The sequence below is a fragment of the Nesoenas mayeri genome (assembly GCF_963082525.1).
Source record: "Nesoenas mayeri genome assembly, chromosome: 3".
In the NCBI taxonomy this organism is placed as follows: Eukaryota; Metazoa; Chordata; class Aves; order Columbiformes; family Columbidae; genus Nesoenas; species Nesoenas mayeri.
This window is the reverse complement of record NC_137544.1, coordinates 50,150,047-50,172,644: the sequence shown is the minus strand read 5'-3', so window position 1 is coordinate 50,172,644 and position 22,598 is coordinate 50,150,047.

The window sequence follows — 22,598 nt, the reverse complement described above, 5'->3', positions numbered from 1 at the left end:
GCCCAGCCTCCCACCTTCCTCTCCCCGCGGGTTACCCGGGGCTGGCGGGGTCGGTGGGCTTTGTGCGGCCGTCGCCGCCTTTCGGTAACCCCGGCGAGGGCAGCCGGTTATTTTCAGCCGCTCAAGGGAATATTTCGTTTTGCAGGGACAAAAGGGGCACTTGGTTGTTTTGAGGGGGATGGAGCCTCTCCCTCCCCCCCGCCGCATTTCACGCACAGCTCCCCCGCCGCCGAAAGCAGCCGCTGCCCGCCGCTCCCTTTGTCTCGGCGGCCGCCGCCCGCCCCGCTGATCCCGGCAGAGCGGCCTCCCGCTCCTCAGCGGGGCAGCCCCTGCCCCTGCCCCCACCTGCGGTCGCGCACCCCGCGCCGGCAACACCCGCGCCCCCCGGGGCCGGCGCGGGGAGCGGCCGCGGGCTCCTCCGGGGTGAACGCCCACGGCGGGGCGGGAGTGCCGGTGCCGCCGCCGCGCCTCGGGGCTCCCTCGGCGGGGTCGCGCCGCCGGGCGGTTTCCCTGGCGACGGCCGGGGGACGGCGGGGGCTCCTTGGCGGGGCCGGGAACGGGGCGGGGGCGGCCCTGCCCGCCCCGGCGTCACCTGCGGTCGCTGGCCTCGCCGCTGCGGGGCTGGGCTGGTCTCGGTGGGGCCGGGGGCGCAGCGGCGGCCGCTCCCGGGGGCCGCGGTGGCGGGAGCCGGTGTCCGGAGATCCCTCGCCTGACGTCCCCCCCCGCTCCGGGCGTGCGTGGGGGGTGGTGCACGGCAGAAAGCACCGTCGACAAGAGGGGATGGAGAGAGCTGCGGAGGGCTTACCTTGTGGCGTGACGGCAACGCGACCGTGGGGCACAGACAGCCGGACAGCTTCCCGCTTCGTGATCCACCTCCGCTTCCCAAGGGGAATTCCACGCTTAGTATTTTCGCTGCTCCTTTTAATCCGGATATTAAGCAGATCGTGATTTTGGTGGTGTTCTTTGTTGTTGTTATTGTTTGGGTTTTGTCTTGTTTTAACACTGGTTGCTGTAACAGATCATCTGAGAAGACCTGATGGAAGACCATGACAGGACTTCACAATCAGCATCAAAAGTCACCTGTCCACCTTGCATGGGTATATATGCAATTTCACCTATATGGGCGCATACAGTTTTACTGTATCATAGCTACATCTGAATCTCAGAGTAGCGTCACTGAAGAATTTCACAGAGTGACTGTGGGAGTTTTGATGGTGTACGCTTTGCATTATGCTTTTGGTACGTTTTTCAACCATTTCAATATTTTATAACTATAAAAGAAAAAAAAAAAAAGAACAAGAAAAAGCCTTGACTGATGTTATTCTAGATGCTTAGCCTCTGGACAAACAGAAAATCTGGAATATATGCACACTCTCTCTCTCAGTCCCAGGACACTACAACCTGGACAGCTAACTCTGCTTTCTAACCTAAACCCTTGAATGTGAGGTGCAAATACAAGATTTAACCCCTTGACTGACCTCTTGATCCCACCAGTTACCAGGCTACTCCGTGTCACACCACACCTTTAAGCGTCAAGCAAACAGATACGCTGGAGGGAAGATTCCTCATTCTTAAACTTGTACTTTACTCAAGTTCCGGTCTTTTCATCTCCTTCCAAGGAAAAAAAGGAAAAAACCCAACCCCAAAACAATCCCTCATTGGTGTATTGCAGCAGGACTAATCAGATATGAATGTGAAAATACCAATTTTCTACAGTGCCTTCCACATAAAAAAAATGTTGCTGCATTTCTTTGGCAGGAACAAGGATGAACCAGTGTAAAGGTGCTTGTGTGTAGGCTGTTGGAGATTCAGTGTCTGAAGAAAGTGGTACCTGTGTTAAGAGTGTTTGTGTTAGGGCTTTTACCACAGTAGCTATGGCAGCAAAAAAACAGATTCCTCATGTGACATGGCTGACAGTATGTCCAGGAACATGGCAGCCATGATGAAGGGACAACTCTGAGGAGCCTAAAAATGAACAAGAGGACACAGTGCCAGGGAGCTGTTTTCAGTGAGGCAGAATTCACCTCCCTTAGTTCCACCAAAGGTTAAGGGCCTTGCCACAGCTGATTTCCTGATTTCTAATTGTGTGTTGCACCGCCCAGATTAAGTTTTCTTTCTGCAGTACTTCCAAAATGTGACTCCTCTCAGCACATTTTGCCTGAGATTATTTTCATCCTCTACCTTCTGGTATGAGGGAAAACTGAGGTGTGGACTGATGAAATGGTTTGTACAGTGCTGCCCAGCAAATCAGTGTTGCAGCTGACTCAGAATTATTGATGCTTGACTGTGACTTCATGATCATTAATACTGAATCTGTGCCTCACAGCTACGGTTTCAGTTGGGCTTAAATACAAACCTTTGTGTCATGCTAGCCGGGTATAAGCATGGTATATAGCGCTTATATCCTGTCACAGAACAGGCTTCCTAGAGAGTCTGTCAAAGCCCCAAGATCATCATTGTTTAAGAGGCATTTGGACAATGCCCTTAATATTATTTAACTTTTGGTCAGCCTAGAATTGGTCAGAGAGTTGGACTAGATGATTGTTGTAGGTCCTTTCCAACTGAAATATTCAATGATTCTATTCTGTTCCATTCTATTCTGTTTTCACTGACCTTCTGTGGGGAGGCTTGAAAAAAAGCCTCTACCTTTCAGCCCAAGAGCAGCTGAGGCAAAGATGCCCCTGCAAAGTGCTTGGCCGCTTTTGAAAAAAAAAAAAAACAGCTGAATTCTGTGCCATGCTCTGGGTTATGTGGCTATGGAAATCCTGACCTTGCATCAGGTCCTGCAAAACTGCAATTTGCCACCCTATGGAAGCATGACTTCCAACTCCTATAACCACTGCTCAACTTCCCATCTCATTAATACCCATCTGCTTTTTTTTTTTTTCTTCTTTTTTTTTTTTTTCTTTTTCTTTCCCCAATACTGTATAAACTTTGCTTTTCATCTGTTCCTGTGAGGTAGGTAAATGGAATGGTACTTTCATTTGACAGTTCAGGAAAAGGAGAAAGTGGCTAAATAAGAGCTCCCTGCCGGTATGGCAGCTGCTGTCCGGAGTCCCCAGAACACACATCAGAGATACTCACCCACAGCTAACGTAAAAGCACAATCATGAACACATTTTAACTCCTGTTAAATTTTGAAACTTTTGAAAACATGTCCTAACTTGCCACATGTAGATGGGACATGAATGTATTTAACACATTTGCTGGCAAATGCACTAAAACGCAACACACCCTGTCAACACTGAGAATTTGAAAACATGTTAATTAAAAGTTTTCACTGACACTTTTTTTTTTTTTTTTTTAAATACACCTTTATCCTCGTCCAGACAAGCCTTTAAAGAAAGTGAATCTAAGAGTGGTTTTGGGAGTTGTAATCCAGTGTTTACAGAAATCCTGCAACAGTGTGTGCTTTCTGGTATTCCCATTGTGCCACTCCCCTGGGCTATCTGAGGTCTGAGGAGGTGCTGGGAAGCCTCCTTGTGTCCGCGGGGTGCATGGAGAGTTTTCCTTTGTGCAGGGAGGATAGTGAGCAAAACAAAAAAATAATAATCAAAGTTTACATAGAGAGATAATGTTCCCTATGTACCAATCTACTTCAAGGCCCTTCTCCTGTCCTTGTAGTTATGGAGAAACAATGTAACAGATGCATAAAAAAGAAAACATCTTGCTTTCCCAGGAACTGTCAGGCTAGGAGAGTGAGGGAGTTTCATTCTTGTTTTATCTCTATATACTTTATGATAATGAGAGAACAGGACAATATGATCTCAATAATGTTAAAAGTTTCAAGTTTGAAAACTAAATTCAGATTTGTGGAAGAGTTGCATCCTTTCCTGTTCCAGAGAAATGAGTATTTTATGGTGTCCTAATAAGCACCGAAGTTTCTTACTGATCCATCACTTCAGTTTTGTCAAGGTTTACTCCAGTTTGGCGCAATGCTATCGAAAGCTTTTAACCTTTGTGTCACTCACAACCATTACAAGCCCTTTACTAATATTTACCAAGCTTTTATTAACCTAATACATTCAACAACGTTTGTTAAATAGGATCCATACTGTTTGAATGTCTAGTGTGCTGGGAAACTGGAAACTTAACAGAGTGTATATGTTTTAAAAGTATCATACAGTTTATTTTTTTCAAATCTACTAAAAAAATATCTGTCAACCAACTAGATAACCAGCCTCCAGTAATGAGGCTGGTTACTTCTGGGGAAGGGGGTGGGAAGACCCACAAACTAAGATCAAGAATAAGAAAATTCAACAACAAACCCAACCCCAAACAAACAAAAATTCCTTAGATCATACAGAAGCAAAAACACCCCAGTAAAGCTCAAGCTCCTCCCCTAAAAGCAATCAGAGCAAGAAAAAACAACTAGCAGGGAAGGTGTGAATATACCACTAAATAACTGGCCCTCGCTATGTGCTGGATCTACTTTGAAGAACTGCATTTCAGCAGCAAAATAGAGGCATTGGGGCTCCACTGCATTAAGTGGTGCATGGCCAAATAAACAGAGCTAGTAGCCCTGCAGTAGGGAGTTTTAAACATTTGACATCTGTCAGTTCTAAGGATAAATACTGCACTGACTAGTTCTCCAGTAGTTTTACCCACACTAATTCAATGCAGCAGCAGTCTTCTGCTCCCTTCACTGCTGGGCTCTGGCCCTACAGCTCCACTCCCTCCATTGTGCATGCCCTGGCTTTCCTCTGACCTCCTGATAAGTCATTTTAGAGAGTTAAACCAGCAGAAAACTATTCTCTCTCTCTTACCCCTATCTCCCCCTTTTTGAGGGGTGAAGGGTAGTTTCCTGCCGGTTTAGCTTCTGTAACTCTTGGTGTGGCCAGGCAAGTAGGAGCAATGACAAGCAGGTGATAACCTGATTTGGCATAAAGTTAAGCTGTAGTTCCAATGGGATTTGCTTCAGCAGCACCAGTGTCTCACATAGTCCTCCTGCTCTTCAGCTTCTGCTCGTTTCCACTTTTGCTCTCATCCTTCAATTCTGCTAGGGGGACTGCTGTGCGTAAAAAAATGCCTGATGACCGGGTATTCATTAGAATGACATTGGTAGGTGATGCATCATTAAGTGTTTTTGAAAGACCACGCGTGCTTTAGTGACGAGTACTTTGCGTTGTGTGGCTACAGTGTCTCTGATGAACAAGTCAGCCTGGCTTTTATGAATTCCAGCTAGATTGTGGGGAAGTGGAAGGTGGGGGAGGCAAGCAGGGGTGGAACCCACACGTTTAAATAAGAGTGGAACTGTGCACGATTATGTTGAAAAGTGTCATGAGGTGTGAAATGAAACCAATGTCCCCAACTGAACAGAAAGCCAGCTAAAATAGGAAATAGGAAGCATTTGTGCTTGATTCAGAGACTTGGATTCCTTATATTTAGTTGTTGTGAACTGAAACTGATTTAGGGCTAAATCAAGCAAAGGCTCAGGGTTGTGGACTTGATAACCACCACGTCAAGTGCCTTGGTTCACTGTAGGGCTCAGGCTGTGGGGACAAAGTCAAGTGTCAAAGTCTGTAATTGGACCAAGCCGGCAGGTGGAGGCTGGTACTCTGAGTCTGGTTTTATGATTCTCGCTGCCTGAGCAAATACGTGGTAGCCACAGGTGCAAAAGGCTAAGTAAGTATGAGTTGTTGTTGTTATTATTATTATTATTACTATTACTATTGCTATTATTATTATCCTTAGCTCAGGGAGACTGTTTGCTTCAGGTAACTGGAAATAAACACTGTGGCAGAAATGTGTGTGACCTGTGCTGTCTGGTGTTACAGTAGGGCACAGATTTGATATCAGTGGTCATATAATCCCCGACTACACAGAAAGCCATGTAAAATAGGAAATAGGAAACATTTGTGCCTGTTCTAGAGACTTGGATTCCTTCTCTTTGGTTGCAGGGAAGCACATCCCTTCACTTGGGAGCTGACACTCTGACCTCTTTCCTGTGGTGAGGTGCTTTAGCTTCTTTGAAAGCTTAAGAGGCAGTTCCCTTTTCAGCCAGCAGCTCAACGGTGGGGCTCAGGAAACGTGGGTTTAATTCCCACCTCAGAAAATTTGAATCCCTTAATTTACCTCCCTTTGCTTTTCCCATGAAGTTCTAGGGTGGGGGAGTGTGGGCACAAATGTTTCCATTTTCTCTTGCTGAAGTTGTTCAGCCAAGGAATTAAGAGTAGCTCTTTGGCATGGAGAATTACATAGTAATTGCTCTAAAAAATGAGCATGATTCTGCAGTCTAATCGTTTAGCATGCTTGCCTGAGAGCGAGAGACAGCTCGCCTGTGGTTCTTGCTCCACTGAAAATGCTACTGTTACCTATTTCTTCTGAGCAAACAAGGGCTGGCACCCAATGTTAGCAGTCTGACCCACTGACTACAATACACAGTCGCGATCCCTTTTTATCTCATTCTTCAGCCCCCAAATAATCGGTTCTTTGCAAAGTGGAACAAAGTGAGCAGGGAGAGGCAGTGTGCCCTGGCACTGTCATGCTTCCAGCTAGGCAGCTCAGCTGCAGAGCTCACACTAGGGCTAAGAGAGGATTGTATGCCATGGCCCTTTTCCTACTATGTGTCAGGACCTCCTTCATATGCAAGGTAGGTCAATGCCCATGTAAACATTGATTGCTCTGGACATCACACATGCAGAGACCTCCTCTGTGTCTCTCCAGGGAGGGCCCTTGGGCAGCTCCTCCTGGAGTGCTCTGAAGAGAGGATGACTGAGATGGAAGACAGTCCATTGGTTGGGCATCTCTGGTAGCCTCTCTAGCTTCTTCTCTCTCCTGGCATTTTGAACAGCAGTGACGTATCAACAACTTTGAGCTATAGTTCCTGGGTCCAGTCTGATGAATTCAGCAACTGGGTAATGGTTTTGAATTCTCAGTGTGTGTTTGGACAACCAAAATGCACGTATGTCCTGTTGTAGATCTAGCTGTATTTTTCAGCCCCATGAGAGAGACACAGGTTCAGTGTAGATAGGTCAGACTTTCAATATTTTTTTTTCCCCCTGCACAGTGAAAGAATGAATAATATCATTCCAGTATTATATACTCACTACAATTTTATTTTGGTTTACATTATATCTACACATTTTCATATTAGAAAGGGTTGTCAAGCACTCAAGCCCAGGGAAGTGGTTGAGTTATCAGCCCTGAAGGTGTTTAAAAGGTATATAGATAAGGTTCTTATGGACATGGGTTACTGACTCAGTTAGGTTAATGGTTGGACTTGATGATCTTGAGGGTCTCTTTCAACCAAAATGGTTGTGATTCTATCTGTTTCTTCTATGTATCTTATTTCTTTTAGCACCTCGCTTTTCATAGTGACTCCATGCAAGAGGAAGAAGTTCATATCCAGTTCTGCAAACCCCTAGAAGAGTCCACCTTATTTACACAGTAAGACTAGTTGTCATTGGGAGTGTGGATGTGTAGGACGAGAACCACCAATTTAAGTTTAATAAGTAACAGAAATTACTGTCTGCACATTGAGGGGCTTGATCCAACTTCTTAGTGTAGAAATAGGTAATGAAAATCCTTTTTTTTTTTTTTAAACAGTGGTTTAAAATTTTGCAGTATAAATGTTCCTGCACCCACATACTGATTTCTAAATATGTAGTGACTGGGACAACTGAGAGGTTATTTCTGTAGCAAATATAGCAAGAAACCACAGCTATGAGGCTCAAAGGCTGCAGGCCAGTACATTACGAGTTTTTAAAACAAATGTGTTAACAAATACAAATTCAGCTGTTTGATTTAGAATGGCATATATGCATAATGCAAGAAATAGAGGGGGTTATTGATGAAAGAACTAGTTTAAGATGATTTGTGTCCATATTCCTACCCTGTGTCATACTGCCCATGTGACTGTGGTCTCTGTAGGTACATCTGCCCTGCAGAGCAGGGTGCTGGGTTGGGACACTAGCTGTAGTGTATCTTGTTGTGGATATTGGAGGCAGACAAAAAGATAAGCATAGATGAATTGACTTCACATCTTGGTGAAGAGATTTTTTCTGCCTTAAATTCTCTGTGTCTGTGTTGCCAAACACACCTTGTACTCAAGTGGCTGCCAAGCCACCATGAAGCGAAGACAGCAGAAGGGCTTTGTGGATGAATGGGAAGCTCCTGAGTAAATTCCAATATAAAAAGGAAGCACACAAGAGGCAGAAGGAGGAGGAATATAGACACTGTCCAAGTATGCAGGGATGGGTTTAGGAAAGCCAAAGCCCACCTGGAGCTGAATCTGGTGAGGGACAAGAAAGGCTTCTACTTGTACATCAGCAGCAAAAGAAGGACTAGGGAAAATGTAGGCCTGCTGCTGAATGGGGTAGGGGCCCTGGTGACAAAGGATACAGGAGAGGCCAAGGTACTGATTGCCTTCAGTCTTTGCTGGTAAGACCAGCCTTCAGGAACACCAGGCCTCTGAGGTCAAGGGGAAAGTGTGGAGCAAGGAAGACTTACTCTTGATGGAGGAGGACCAGGTTCCGCACCATTTAAAGAATCTCAATGTATACAAGTCCATTGGGATCAGATGGGATGTACATACCCACAAGAACTAAGGGAGCTGCCTGATGTCACTGCAAGAATACTCTTGGTCATCTTTGAAAGGTTGTGGTGATCAGAGCAGGATCCTAAGGACTAGGAGCAAGCAAATGTCACTCCTATCACCAAGAAGGGCAAGAATAAGAATCTAGGGAACTACAGGCTGGCCAGCATCTCTGCAATTGCCAAAGAGAAGCTGTGGAGTCTCCATTCTTTGAGATCTTCAAAAGTCACCTGGTCACAGTCCTGGGCAACCAGTTGTAGGTAACCCTGCTTGAGCAGGGAGGTTGGATGAGACAATGCCCAGAGGGGCCTTCCCACCTTAGCCATGCTGTGATTGTGTGATCTAGTGTGAGATATTGTCTTTAGTGCTACCTCAGCTATGCCCATACTCCAGTTGCAAGACATTGAGTTTCTGTGGCCTTGTGTCTCAGTCAAATGGTTTATGAAACACCGATACTAACATCCTCTTATGTGCCTTGAAAGATTAAATACACCAAAGATTGTGAGGTGCTTTCAGTAAACAGACATACAAATGCCTTCTGTACCCATTTATAAGAGGAACTTTACAATCTTTTTTCCTCTGTACAGTACAAATTACATGAAAGTGCAAGAAAACAATATCTGTAATAATGTTCTTGAAAGGAGGTCCTAGGAAGCTGAGAAAATCACAGGTTTAATGTGAACCCCTGCCTTTATAAGTTCCCATGCCTTCTACGATACTTTGTTAGAGTCTATACAGAACAGATGAAGTTGTGTCATAGTAATTTTTGTTTTTTCCTTTTAAATTACACTTTCTCACACTTTAGTGAGGTTTCCCATTTCCCCCATGCAGCTATAAAAGGCTGGCTTCAGTCTGTTTAGGCTCAAGCCATGCACGCTGGTCTTTTATTGACAAAAGCAGATGGCGATTTCCCCTACAATCCGTTTCCTTTTCACTGGCTGGCATGTGAAATGTGGCGAGCATACTGGAGGGACACGCCGTCATACCACACCAGCCTCAGCACTCTCCCCTCGTGCGGGAAAGTGCAGGACCTGCCTGCCCATGAGGGATCTGAATTACTGGAAACTATTTCACATTTGGCTTGGAGCTATTTTGACAATCTTCAGCTGTATCCTTTATTTCTTCCTTCTTAGCATGTAAATGTCCTTTTTATAGCAGCTATTCTTACAGAATTTATAGTTCTCTTTTCTTAAAGCTTCTCATTCCCACTTCCTTATTTTTATCTAAGTCAGTCCCTTTTCATGTCCTGGGCATATACCACACTATGCAAAACACATACATTCAGGCAGTGAAATCTTGTGTCTTCCTCAAATTACCTCATGATGCTGGCCTCTATTATCCAGTTTTTAATCTTCAAAGTGACAATTATGTCCTTTTTGCCATACTACCTCTCATGCTAATGAGAAGCTCCACAAAATGTATTATTATCTTCCTTTGTCTGCTTCCTTAAAGTCCTCCTTTGCTATTACATCTGCCAGTGCAGAGCAATGACTGGTTGCTCCATTGATTTCCATTTTTTTTTTTTTCCTTGGATTTCTTAGTAGATGTTTGGAGTCTGAAACCTCTCTGGGATCAGGCATATCTTTGTGGGCTGATGTTGCTTTATCAGTTAGGACAAGGACACAAAAAGTCCAAATTTGAGCTTCTGAGGTGCTTTAATCTTGACAGTCCCTGAGCAGAGTTCCACTTTCTGCATCTTACTCAGCATTGTCAAGGAGGATGTGCAGCTCACTCAGTGTGTGGGCATAAAGCCTGTAAAGAGCTTTGGAGCAGCAACTGGTGTGACACAGCACATGCAAGGAGCAATTTGTCTTTCATTCTTAGACCCCCATACATCATGGGTACTTTAATTTCTTTTTCTTTACCTCCGTCAGGATTTTTAGATTGCTTTTCATATCGCTATGTTCAGCACTATTTCTTTCAGAACCATTTCCATTTAAATTTTTCATTCATGTACAAAGAAAAACTTCTGAAATGGACTAATGGAGCATCTGACTCATTTAAATGCTTATAAGCCTAATATTGCATTCACATTACTGAAAAATACTGCCATGTTTTTCTTTAAATATGAATTTTATGGAACATCTATAATCATGGGAACTTTTTGTATTCTTAAGCATTGTGAAGTTTGTATATACAAGAACATTTAAGATGCATCATGGGTGGTCTGGAAGACTGTGAGCAGCAAGCATGAAGCACCTCTACACTAGTAAGAACAGGAAAAATTCAAGCCAAAGATGGTGGAAAAGCTGCAATTATCGCTGGTTGAGCAGTTGTATTTTCAGTGCCCAAAGAAAACAGGTAACATGATGTTTTTGGAGAATTTTTCCAGCCTTTGCACATTTGCAACAAAGTGAAATTCAGGTCTTCTACAGGTTGCAACTTCTGTGGTGGTTACAAACAGAAACTCAGGTTGAGGCAGATTCAAAATCTTCAGAGCTGCATCTGGCTTAAGCAGCCAAATTGAGGCCATTCAGTCTGCAAAGTTCATTCTTTATAAAAAACATAATTTGACTCTTCACCAATATTAATACTACAAATGTCTCAAGGTATAAATACATATTATGGAGCTATCAAACTTTTCAAGCAAGGGATCAATCGGATTTTTGGGAGATTTGGATGACTTTCTTTCTTCTTTAAAAGCTCACCACTCCCCAGATAGAGCAGAGACCAGCCTTTCAAAGGCTTCCATATCTCGCCTCTCATACTTCACACCTCATATAAAAACTCCTTATAGAGGTTAGGGCACAGGAGGACTCCTGCCCTTCTGCCCTCAAGGTGCAGGACCCTGTTTCCAGTACAAATCCTTCCTCTTCTACTCACTCCCACCCCCTTTTCGGGACATACAGGTGCATAAGTGACCTAACACAGGCCGAAACTCTAAGCTGCTTTGGCACTTGCTTGAGGACAAAGAGGAACACAGCTGACAGGGGTGAAGAAGGAGTCAGGAACTGAAGTGGATTTGGCTGGACCTGGCTGGTGGAGCAGAGGAGCAGGGCATTCATGTCCCAGACACTCAGCTCTGCAGTAGTGTCAGCAAGCTGTAATGTCATTGTCCTTTGGTACAGTCATCAGCAAGCACAGCTATCCTGCCCCTTACCACACTGCTCATTGTCGCAAGAAAGCAAACTTGCTTTGTTCTGTAGCATCAGGTTGTTCTTCAGAGCAGATAATTGTATCTCAAAAAGGCATTGTATATGATTAGAAGAAGCCAGGCTGTCTGAAAGGCTTCAGAGGGGACATTTTGGCACCACAACACCTGAGACTGGGAAATGATTGTATTATCTGGCCGTTTCACCTCAGAGATACAAGCTGCATGCAGCTGCCCACCCAACAAAAGGTTGAAAAGAGGAGTAAGGCTAACCACACCTTTTCTCCAAACTGTGGGTTCCCTTTTTGTTTTTCTTTTGAGACAAGGCAGAAAAAGCAATTTAAGTTTGCGCTCCTGCAGACTGGTGATACAAGGCTGTGGTCTCCAGCTCATTGCTACGAAGTGCTCAGGACAGGTCATCTCACTCAGTCTATAGGAAATGCACATCTCAGGGCTGGGCTAGGTTTCCCTCTGAAATGTTTCTAGCAGTACTCTTCAAAAGCCCCAGTGAGGAGGACTCCGGCTCACTGGTCCAGTGGGTGGCCTTGTGCCCATGGGTGAGAGAGCAGAGAGTGGCAAATAAATTATTAGCAGAGCACAAGGTCCCTGAACCTCAGAACATAAAGTGGGCTTCTCACAAATTGCATCTTTAGATGTGTCATAAGGTAATGAGTTGCTTCCCTTCTGATGCCTCAAAACGAGGTCTGGGGCATATCACTCTTCTTCTTTCTCTTCCTCTAACCTTCATGGGTGGCCCCACAGAGATACCACCAAATTTGACAAGGCAATGAAGAAAATGTGGTGGGTTTATTTTTGTACCTATAGTTATTGTGTTTCCTTTTTGTTTTGAGTTACTTGGAAATATATATAAAAATACTTTGCAATATCATTTGTTTTCCTGGGCAGAATTAATTTCCAGCTCTGCTGAAATGCTGCATGAATGTTATACTCTCACAGTTGTAATTGAGCAGTTGTCAAGAGTCTTCAGGAAAGGTAACAGAATATAAACTAATAGAAGTATTCAGGCCTGGTATTTCTTAATTTTATTTTTAGTAACTGATAGTAGATTATGGGTTCAATTAGATGCAGAGGAAGTCTTCCAAACACAATGTTTTCTCCCTTAAAATTTGTACTTCAAACCCCTAATCTGTATACACCCACAAGTACATCTACATGCAAATGTATCTGTTATGCATTGACTCACTAACCCATTCATCATACAGAACCCTTTATGAGTATCACAAACTTGCTGCAGTTAAACAGAGATAAGAGCAACTCAAGTTCTGGTTTTAATTCTACTTTACTTGACATGTGTGTTTACATATGTCAACTGTAGATGAGATTCCTGAAAGGCGTCCTTGGTAAAATCAGTACACATTTTAAGTAACTCTTACACTTCATTAAGGATGACGTGGTTTGGTATTTACTAGATCTTAACCACTGAAGCAGCAGATGTATGGGATTAGAAGGAAATGCAAAAGTTACGGTGTTGCACTACTCAGATCACCACTATATTTGCATATTTCTGAAGCAGAAAATCAAGTCAGCTCTGGTTTCCAAAGAAGTTATTGAAAGCTTCACTGATGACTGCACTTGCTGTTTGCACTGTGTTTTTATTTGCTCTATTAATGATGTTAGGCAGATAGACATTGTTCTCTTTCAAGCAGCTTTCACAGAGTTAGTATCTGAAGCTCTTTGTTTTCTAACTAACTTTAGTGATAATTAATAACCAAGAATACATGGAAATCATAGAAATTTGCTCTTCTGAGGACTGCTTTGTTACCAGGTCCAACAGCCCTGTGGAAGATCCATCATCCTCCATGTTATTCTTCTTACTTTGTTGCAAAAATAACAACAATAACAATAACAACAACAACAACAACAATAATATAATGTTTGTTAGAGTGGAAGGGCCAACAAAGTAAAGCTTTTCATTGTGGCAATCAAATGCTGAGTTGTAGGTAGCTCCCCACAAGCCCAAGGGTTACAGTTAGACAAGACAGACAGAAGAATAGGGAAGAGGCCATGGCAGCACAAGCAGAAACATGCATAAAGGCATTCCCTTTTTCAGGGGGTGGGAAAGGGGTGGCTTGTCAGGGAGGAAAACACCCCAGGGGAATGGAGGAGTGTTGGGGGACAGGCTGGAAGGAGTCAGGGAGATCATGAGGTGCTCTCTGAAGCTGGGGAGGTGATCAGTCAGGACCAGAGCAAGCCTTTGATTGGCACAGAGCAAAAAAAGACTTCAGGAAAACCTCTGAAGATGCAAATGTCCAATATTTCCCAGTTTGGTTCCTTTTATTTGTGTTAGCTGGCAGCTGCCTTCCTCTTTCTTTGCAGTCCTTCCCCAAAGCCATATGGAAGTAGGATTAAGGTGGGTGGAAAGCACCACCTTTCTCCTCATAACCTCAAAGCCAGGGGATCTCCTCTGAACGGCTTGGGGCCTGGCGTTACTGCCACCATCTGTTAACTGCTCCTCTCTGTATTACAGCAATAGTGGTGTTCAATGGCCTCCAACAAGATGCAAACAAGGTCCACTGTCTGCAAATATAGTCAGAGGCAGCTGGGAGATCTTGCTCCAGCCTACTGGCAAATGGGACACAGAAAACCTCCTTGCCCTCTTTTTGTGTATGGGAAGCAAACGGGTTAAATAATTTCCCTGAGGTCACACAGAATGTCAGCAGAAATGGGAGAACAAAGCTTACTTTTCCTGAGCCCAGCTCTCCACTTCAAATCTAAAATCCCTGCAGCTCTGGCACAGGCAAAAGGGAAGGTAAGAGAAGATGAAAAAGGATTAGTGAAGACAGGACACAACAGCTCACGACTGCTCATATGAGGTGCCTTAATTGAAGCTAAGCTTTAACACAGCAGAGATGCAAATGGTGTGGAATTCACATCTGAAATGAAAATACTGACAAAAGTGTAGTCTGGGACTATATTTTATCTTCTGTTTTTATGGTCTGTATCACTGTATCTGACTGCCTTGTGATTATCAATGGATTTTATTCTCACAAAATCACAGTGAGGAAGAAGAGTTTTATTCTCATCTTGGGAAGGCAGAATGTAGGCAGAAAAGTGATGAAATGTCTTGGGATCCCTAGGAAGACTGAGGCTGGGCTCAGCTATAGAGCAAAAGCTTTATAAGTTTAAATCTATTTTTCTAAATTCCTTAAATCACCTTTTCTAAATTGGGTTTTTATGAATCTGAAGTCTACTGCACAATCTGTGCTTATATTTATGTCTGAGAAAGAGAGATGTGGCTTCTGGTCTCTTGCTGAATCTTGCTTGGGGAGTTTGTTAGGGGCCTTTTCAACAGAATTGCAAGGAAAAGTGAGGGCTTGCTGCAGGGCTAGGGAGGTTGAGGAGGGTGAAATTGAAAGAACAATTTCATTTGCTCACCAAACTCCAGACTGTTTGGCAGCCTAGGGAAGCTGTTGGTGTGAGGAGCTGGAGGAATGCAAGAAAGTGCTGAAAGAGTGAGTATTGGGAAGAGGAGGTTCCAAGCAGCAGCTTCTTAACTTCTTTACTCTGGGCAAGGGATCTGATGGGAGGTGGATGTGATTGCTCCCAGTGACACCCCAGTCACCCTTTTCTCCTGACCCATGCCTCAGATGTTGCCATAACACACTCTGTAGGTCTCGCTTGGGAGCCAGTGGATCAAGGGACTGATGTAAAGGCTGGGATCCTGGAATCTCTTCCACAATTGTCTCACAGCTCATTTGGGAGGAATGTAAAGCCTCTCCTATAGGTTTACCTTGCCTTTTGTCCCAATAAAGAATTTTAGGATGCATTTTCCTTGTTGGAATGTACTGATTGTATGCTTTTAGAGACGTTTATTATTGCCTTTTCCTCTCATACTGAGTCATATAAGAGCTATTTCACTTTGCCCCCCTTCCTTCTCCCCCTGCCTGCCTCAAGAACAAAGCAAATCACTGCATATGGGTCCCACTGCTTATGAATGCAGTTTTCCTGGGGCCTCAGTCAGCATGACATTTCAAGGCTTAGATCTGCATTTCCCAAGTCGAGGCTCAGAACCTCAGATGGGGTCTAGGTGGTTATTAATGTGTCCATTAACGTGAAAGAAATTCACATCCCTGGTATATTTATTCTTATACTTAGTTTGCAACTGATATATCTGTAAGAGAGCCTGCACCTGAGACTCATTTGGGCACCACAGGCTTAAATGCCAGCAGAAATCAGTGATAATCTGGAAAAAGGACAGTTTATTGTATAGACATTAAATAGGACAGCTATTTGTATTTCCTTACTAATACTTTAAGCATTGTCTGCAGATCTGAACTTCAGCTGTCAGTTGCTCGATCACCATGTAGACAAGTATACATTGTGTTTATTGCCACACCAGAAAGCGCAGCTCATTGTGCTAAACACTGCAAATTCTATCTGCCTTATCACTGCAGGATCATGTTGTGTCCTGTTAACTGGTATCACAACAGAGGCTTTGTTTGTGTAATGCTAGACTTGAGAGTTCAACATAATGAATACTCTCTTAAAGCTACTTTACATGACGATTGTTGCCATTTTTCACAATGAGTTTTTTTAAACCTATGCCTCTATATAAGCAGTCAACATAACCTAGAAGAACTTGAAACTCCTGTCTGGATGGTGCATTTGATTCTCATATCTAGTATTTTTTTTCTAAGATACTCTATCAAAAATGTGTTTTCTTGTTATTTCTTTTTTTATTTTTTTTCTATAATTGGAGGAGAATGTTTGTACATTAAATAATTTAATTTTCTTCGGCTTAGTGCTTAAATTTTCTAGATATTATAACTTTTTTCTTTTTTTTAAATTTTATTTTATTTTAACCTAGTTTATTAGTCTCTAAAGAGCTCACCAAATTGTCAGTAACATTTATCCGATTCTCTTTTCTGTAAAGTGCTATCCCGCATGTTATACTATTTTTATTTTTTTTTTCTCTTATCATTGGTCTGTGTTATCCCAGGAAAGAAAATAAACATGGTAGGTTCTCAGATATTTGTTCGCATCCTCAGAGGAGAAAGGCTTTGGTACTAGTTTCTTTTCAGGGTCACAGAATAATGCATAGAAATGAGAGCATCTAATCACAACTATCTTCTCCTCTCAGAACAGTAGCATTATAACTGGCATAGTAAACTCAAGCGTAACAAGTATTGTTACCACAGAAAGGCACACACAGTGATACATTTATGTCTCTACACTCAAGAATAAAAATGTATGGAGGGAAAAGCATAAAGAGGTCACACCAGTACTTGAATATACCAGCTGCAAAGCAAATGAGTTGGGGAGAGTCAGTGTCTGCACTCAGAGTTCTGAGTCTCTAGTTGTGACAGCATTCACAGAAGCTGCTTTACAGATTAGGGAATTGTTTTCAATTAGGCTGTTATTTTCAGCACTATCTGAACTTAGGGTTAGAAAACACAGTGGTGGAATGGCGAGCCTGTATAAGCCTTGTCTCAACTTCATCTTCTACCTCTTTTTGTCCAGTGGAGCTGCAATACAGCTATGAAGAGTCCCGAGGCAGACAAGACTAATACATCCAAGACAAACAAGTAACACAAAGCATCAGTCCCTATGGATATATGGTGTACAATTCCAAAGCATAGCTGTCATTAGCAGCTACTACACCCAAATAGAGAGGACTGCAGACTTTGGTAAGAATTTTTTTCATTTGAAAAGGAAAGTTTGAAATAAAGAAAAATTTCCCATGACTTCAGATGGAGAAACTTTTCCAGTTGAGGATGAAATTTACAGTTAGAATGGAAGTGACAGAAAGAGGATGAGGATGGAAATTCATATTGTTTGGGTTGACTGTGTGGTACCAACCAAGACAAGTATTTTTGTCAGGGGAGAACCTCACCCTTTGTAGCCTCCAGCATCGTAAGTTAGATCCTTATTTCAGCATCGGAAGATTAGATTTCAGCATGCCAAGATACGGTGGGGAGCCTTCTTCTGTCTCTCAGTCTTTCCTTTTGTATATATCCCACTTTATAATTAATTTTGTATTTGTAGGTAGAAAAAGACAAATAAATGAAATCGAAAAAAGTTTAACAGGCAGTAAAAGTTTTATCACTCTGAATAGCATCAATAATTCAGTGCTCAGCTTTTACTAAAAATATGAACAAAATTGCCTGTTAGCTGTCATTAGTGCTTCGTGAATGGTCAGTATTTGTCAAACTCAATTCAGTGTGCACCAATAACCTTCTAAAACCATCTTTTCTTGTGTATAAGCTGTTTCTTGGTATGCTGGTCTTCATCTGTTTTCTTAACATTTTATCACAAGTTTTTAACTGTTGGTCTCACTAGTTTGTGTCTTTTGCTTTTACCCATGCTAGGAAGCAGGGACGATTAAGCATGTCTCCTGAGAGAAGATGAGTTGGCCAGCGAACTGAAATTTGGTAGGAAAAACCTTGATGAAATTGGTAAATAACTCCCTGCTTTTTCATCAGGTCTTCATTGATGGGGATCATGTTGGATTTTAATATCCAAATTGTACTGGCAGAAAAGAAACCAGTTCCACATATCTCAGGCCATCATCTATTAGAAGGTGCTAGAAAACCACTTATCTGGACCAAGGAGAGTTTGATTAAAACTCATAAGAATAAAGTAAGAACAGCAACATTGTGCAAAGTCAAGTGAAAATGTTGATAACTGACTATGGTCTTCCTTTATTTGTTCTCTTGCTAAAGCTGAACTAGCAGCCACCATGGAGTTCTTTTCTTGTCAAAAAAATGTCTGGCGAAGATGAAACTTCAGCTACATTGAAGTGACTGGGAGGGGATGCTGATATATGGTTGTGGGTAGAGATGTCTGAAGGGATGTGTGACCATGTAGACAATCTTTACATGGCAAAAAAATTTCTAGTCAAAGAGATAAATGTTAACACAAACTTAAAGAAATTAAAAAAAAAAAAAGGAGTGTAAGAATGCTCTTAAGCCCCTGGCAGCCAAAAAGACAGCAAATGTTTATTCATATACGGGCCTATGTATTTAAAAAATAATAAAATGTTGCCCTCTAAGGATGACAGCTTAGACATAAACTACAATAGAAGTTGTGACGTGATTAAAGAAGAGTGCATACCTCTGAGGATAATAAAGAACTGATTCCCTTAAACATTGTGTAAGCTTTAAAATCAGTGTCTGTTCTGGACAGCATCCTAGGAAGTTATCCAGATACCATAAATCAGGGAGAAGTAGCCACAATGTCTGGGGACTTTTATTCCTAGAATAATTGTATTTCAAAAAGATACCCTGAAAGGGTTTGCACAAAATACAGTGCAGAAAAATGTTGCAGTTAAAAAAAAAAAAAAAAAAAAGAAAGAGGGTATTTACGTTTTTGAGAAAGGATCACAGACATCCCTACTTGAAATGATAGGATATCGACCTGCAGCCAAGTTGCTATTCAGGTGATACTGACCACAGAATTCTGCTGAGGTTTACTTGCAGTACCTACTCCAGTGAGTATACCTGGTGGGGTTATTTTACAGTCCCTCTAAAGGGTTAAAAAGAAATCTAAACGTCAGAAGAGGGAGCTCAGATGCAGTTGAAATGACAGTGGTGAAGATTAATGTTCAACCTCTGCCCTTGACAAGTCTCTAAGGCTTGGCAGTGTCTCACTAGAAGTCCATAAAATGCTTAGGCATGATTGCTACACTTTGGGAATAGCCAAATTCCTGAATTCTCTGAAGGGAAAAGAAATAAAGAAATTATGTTCATCATATATATTTCACTCCCATGAGGAGGTTACCGGGTTGTTTGTATATTTTATATCAATTCATATCGCTTCCTAGAGTTGGCAATAAAGTCCTCACCAAAACTTTGGCAAGCAACCAAGAAAATGTTCTGCCAGACACCATTAATACAGATCAATCTAGTTTCCTCTTCATGAACCAGAAAATTATTTTTCTGAGGCAAATCGAGAACAGTTTTTTCCTCAAAAGCTTGCTTTTTCAAACTTACTGCATGCCAACAAATCTAGGATAATTCCTAGATTCATAGAAGTTAAGGCCAGAAGGGATGGTTAGATCATCTACTCTGACCTCCTGTACATTCTAGACCAGTACCTTTCACCCAGTTACCCTTGCACTGTGCTCATAACTGGTACTTGGCAAAAGCAGTTCCTCAGAAAGTTGTTCAGTCTCTATTTGGAGACATCAAGAAAAGAAAATCCATCACTCCTTTGGCAGTTTCCTCCCACCACATTAATTAATTACTCTCACAGCAATTAAAAAAAAAAAAAAAAGGCTTTTCTTTCCAGGTTGAATTTCTTTGGCTTCAGTTTTCAGCCATGGATTCTTAGTGCACTCCTTTCCACCAGATTCAAGATCTTATGATAGTATTATCTCCTCCTGAAGAAACTTACTCACTGTACTTCTCAATCTTTGATAAACTTTGACATCACTCATGTGACTCTACAGTGAGTCAGTTTAAAAACCTAAAGGGACAGAAAACTGAACCACATGGGAGAGCAAAAGGGTCACTCTCTGCTTCAGTCCCTGTGTGTGGGCTGCCTGTAGGGTCAGGTGTCTGCAGAGCCCATGCACATGGAGGAACAGGAGGACATCTGCAAGCAGGGCAGCGGAGCAGTGATACATCCATGACTCCTGTTCAACCACAGCAACTGGATCAGCTCAGCTAGGCTGTGAAAATGGAGTTTTGGTGACCATGACCACTTATTCCAACTTCAGAGTGTTTATGGAATTCCAGCCCAAAGTCATATTTGCAATTTGGTTTTGAAATTTCAACCTCCAGTGGTGTAAATGGAACACATGATGAGGAACTACCTTGAAACTCCTAACAGAGCAAGACTTCTAGCACTTGCAGCACTATTCCAGTTCAACTTGCTGGAAACACTTTCTAACCTTCCTATGTCATAGCACCAATAAAGAAGATGAGGACACTTGGCTTGTGTTTTTTTCCTAGAAGTAGCCACAGCAGCTGAGATTAGTGTGTGTACACATAAATTGTCCATCAACCCTGCTCATTTCTACCTCTGAAGGATCTGCCTCTCTGCTCTGGGTGACAGTGACAGGCTGGCTGACACAATCAGGTAGGCTAGTGTGCGCAGGGTATGCGGAGGCATGCAGAGGGCAAGGAGGGCTGCTGTTCTGGGCCGCAGCTTATTTTTTTGTTGTTGTGTTTTGTTTTTGTTTGTTTCTTTGTTTAGCCATGCAATGTGTTTTCCTCTTCATGATATCATGCACTGGGCACAACTGGGAGAGAGAGAAGGCACAGCTCAGTTTGGTCCAGATGCAGAAGTGAGGGAGGGAACCTGTCGTGGGGCCAGTGACTCTCCAGATGTGTGCTCCTCTGCTCTGCCTGCTTGCTCTCTTCCCTGCCCTCCAGCTCAATGGAAACTTCTGGAAACATCTTTTGTGGCTCCAAGGGATAGGACAGTATGGTGGGAGTTTTACTCCCCATTTTCTTTCCAGAGGTAACCCATTCACCTGAAAACTATTTCAATGAAGCTAATAAACTAGATGAAGCGGATTAAAAAAACCCTCTTCCTCCTCTGCTCTCCATCTCCTCTGATATTTGCAGTATCGTGTTAATTTTAACAGATTACAAATTCAGATAGAAGTGGAAAATATCTTTCTTTGTAGCAAGCATTTTAACTCATATTGATGTAACTATCACTGCTGTAAATCTGGGTAAAGTTTGTTATTTCTACCCACTTGTACAGACTTCAAAATTTTTTTCTGCTAGTCCATAATCTGCTTTCTAAACCCCCGAGAAGTCCATCAAAGGAATGGAATAAACTCTAGAACATGTAAAGTCCACTTTAGAAGTTCTGGCTTTTTTTTTTTTTTCACAATCAGGTAAAGCCTAAAGTCAGGTGAGTAGAATATATGTCCTGAATTGCAGGTGCAAGTCTTGAAAGCCACAGCTTTACTTCACCTCTCCTCCCCTTTTCTTCTACTTCTTTTGGGACAGAGACAAAAAAGAAGAGGAAGGTATGTTGCTCTTTTCATCAGCTCTTCTTAATGCAGCCTGATTTAGTGCATGTAGAAGTCATTTATATACCAAGAATGAACCATTTTGCAGCACTAGAATAATTCTATTGTACTGTATTTCTGAGGAGTAGCAAAGCTCATGGCTATTACTGTTAACTAGATTTGCACAGGAATCATAGACTATATAATAAACAGCTCAGTACATAATTCTAAATGAAAATAACATACTAATGTGTGAGTGATTTACACTAACATCAGCTGTCTCTGCAAAAAGTTGCTGTTTGTTCTCATGCTTTCATTTTCCTGGGTTGAAGATTAACTACACATATTTTCTGATTGCTTTCTTGAAGTGGTTTCATATTAGCATAATATTTTTGTTCCCACAATTTCTCTCTCACACAGATTCGTAAACTAGAATACACTGTTTTTTAAATATAGTTCTTATTCATCAAATGTGTTATTCAGACTTCTCATATTCACAACACGCAAGTATAACTGTTGCAAGCACATTTTCCCCTTGCTGTAAGCAATATTCTTTTTTGTTTTCCTTTAGATAACTATGTAAGGCTGTTGCAGTGACAGCATTTTGGTGCTTAAGTACTAACACTTTTCTTACGGGCTGCATACTGTGTGCATGAGCACTGCTAGTGAATCTAAATAAGAGGATTACTTCTATGACCAGGAACAGAATTTGACCCTACATAAAGACTGATTTTTGTACGTGCCATTAGGAGAGCTGTTTTCAAAACTGTGTGAATGACTGCAGGCCAAGTTTCATGAAGATATAACTGTGGGTAATGAGATACCAAGGATTCAGATGGCTGTGCGTTTTGCCTGTAGCAAAGGAGAGCTAATTGCTCAACAGTGAAAAAGTGCATTCAGAGTTTTGCTCACAGGTTTCTATGCTGCAAAGGGTTTTACACATACTGTGGGTTCAGTGAGCTACTTTTGCATTTTATCCACCCACTGTTTAACACTTCTTGGAGTAGAAATTATCTGATGCCACATGCCTCACATAAGAGCCC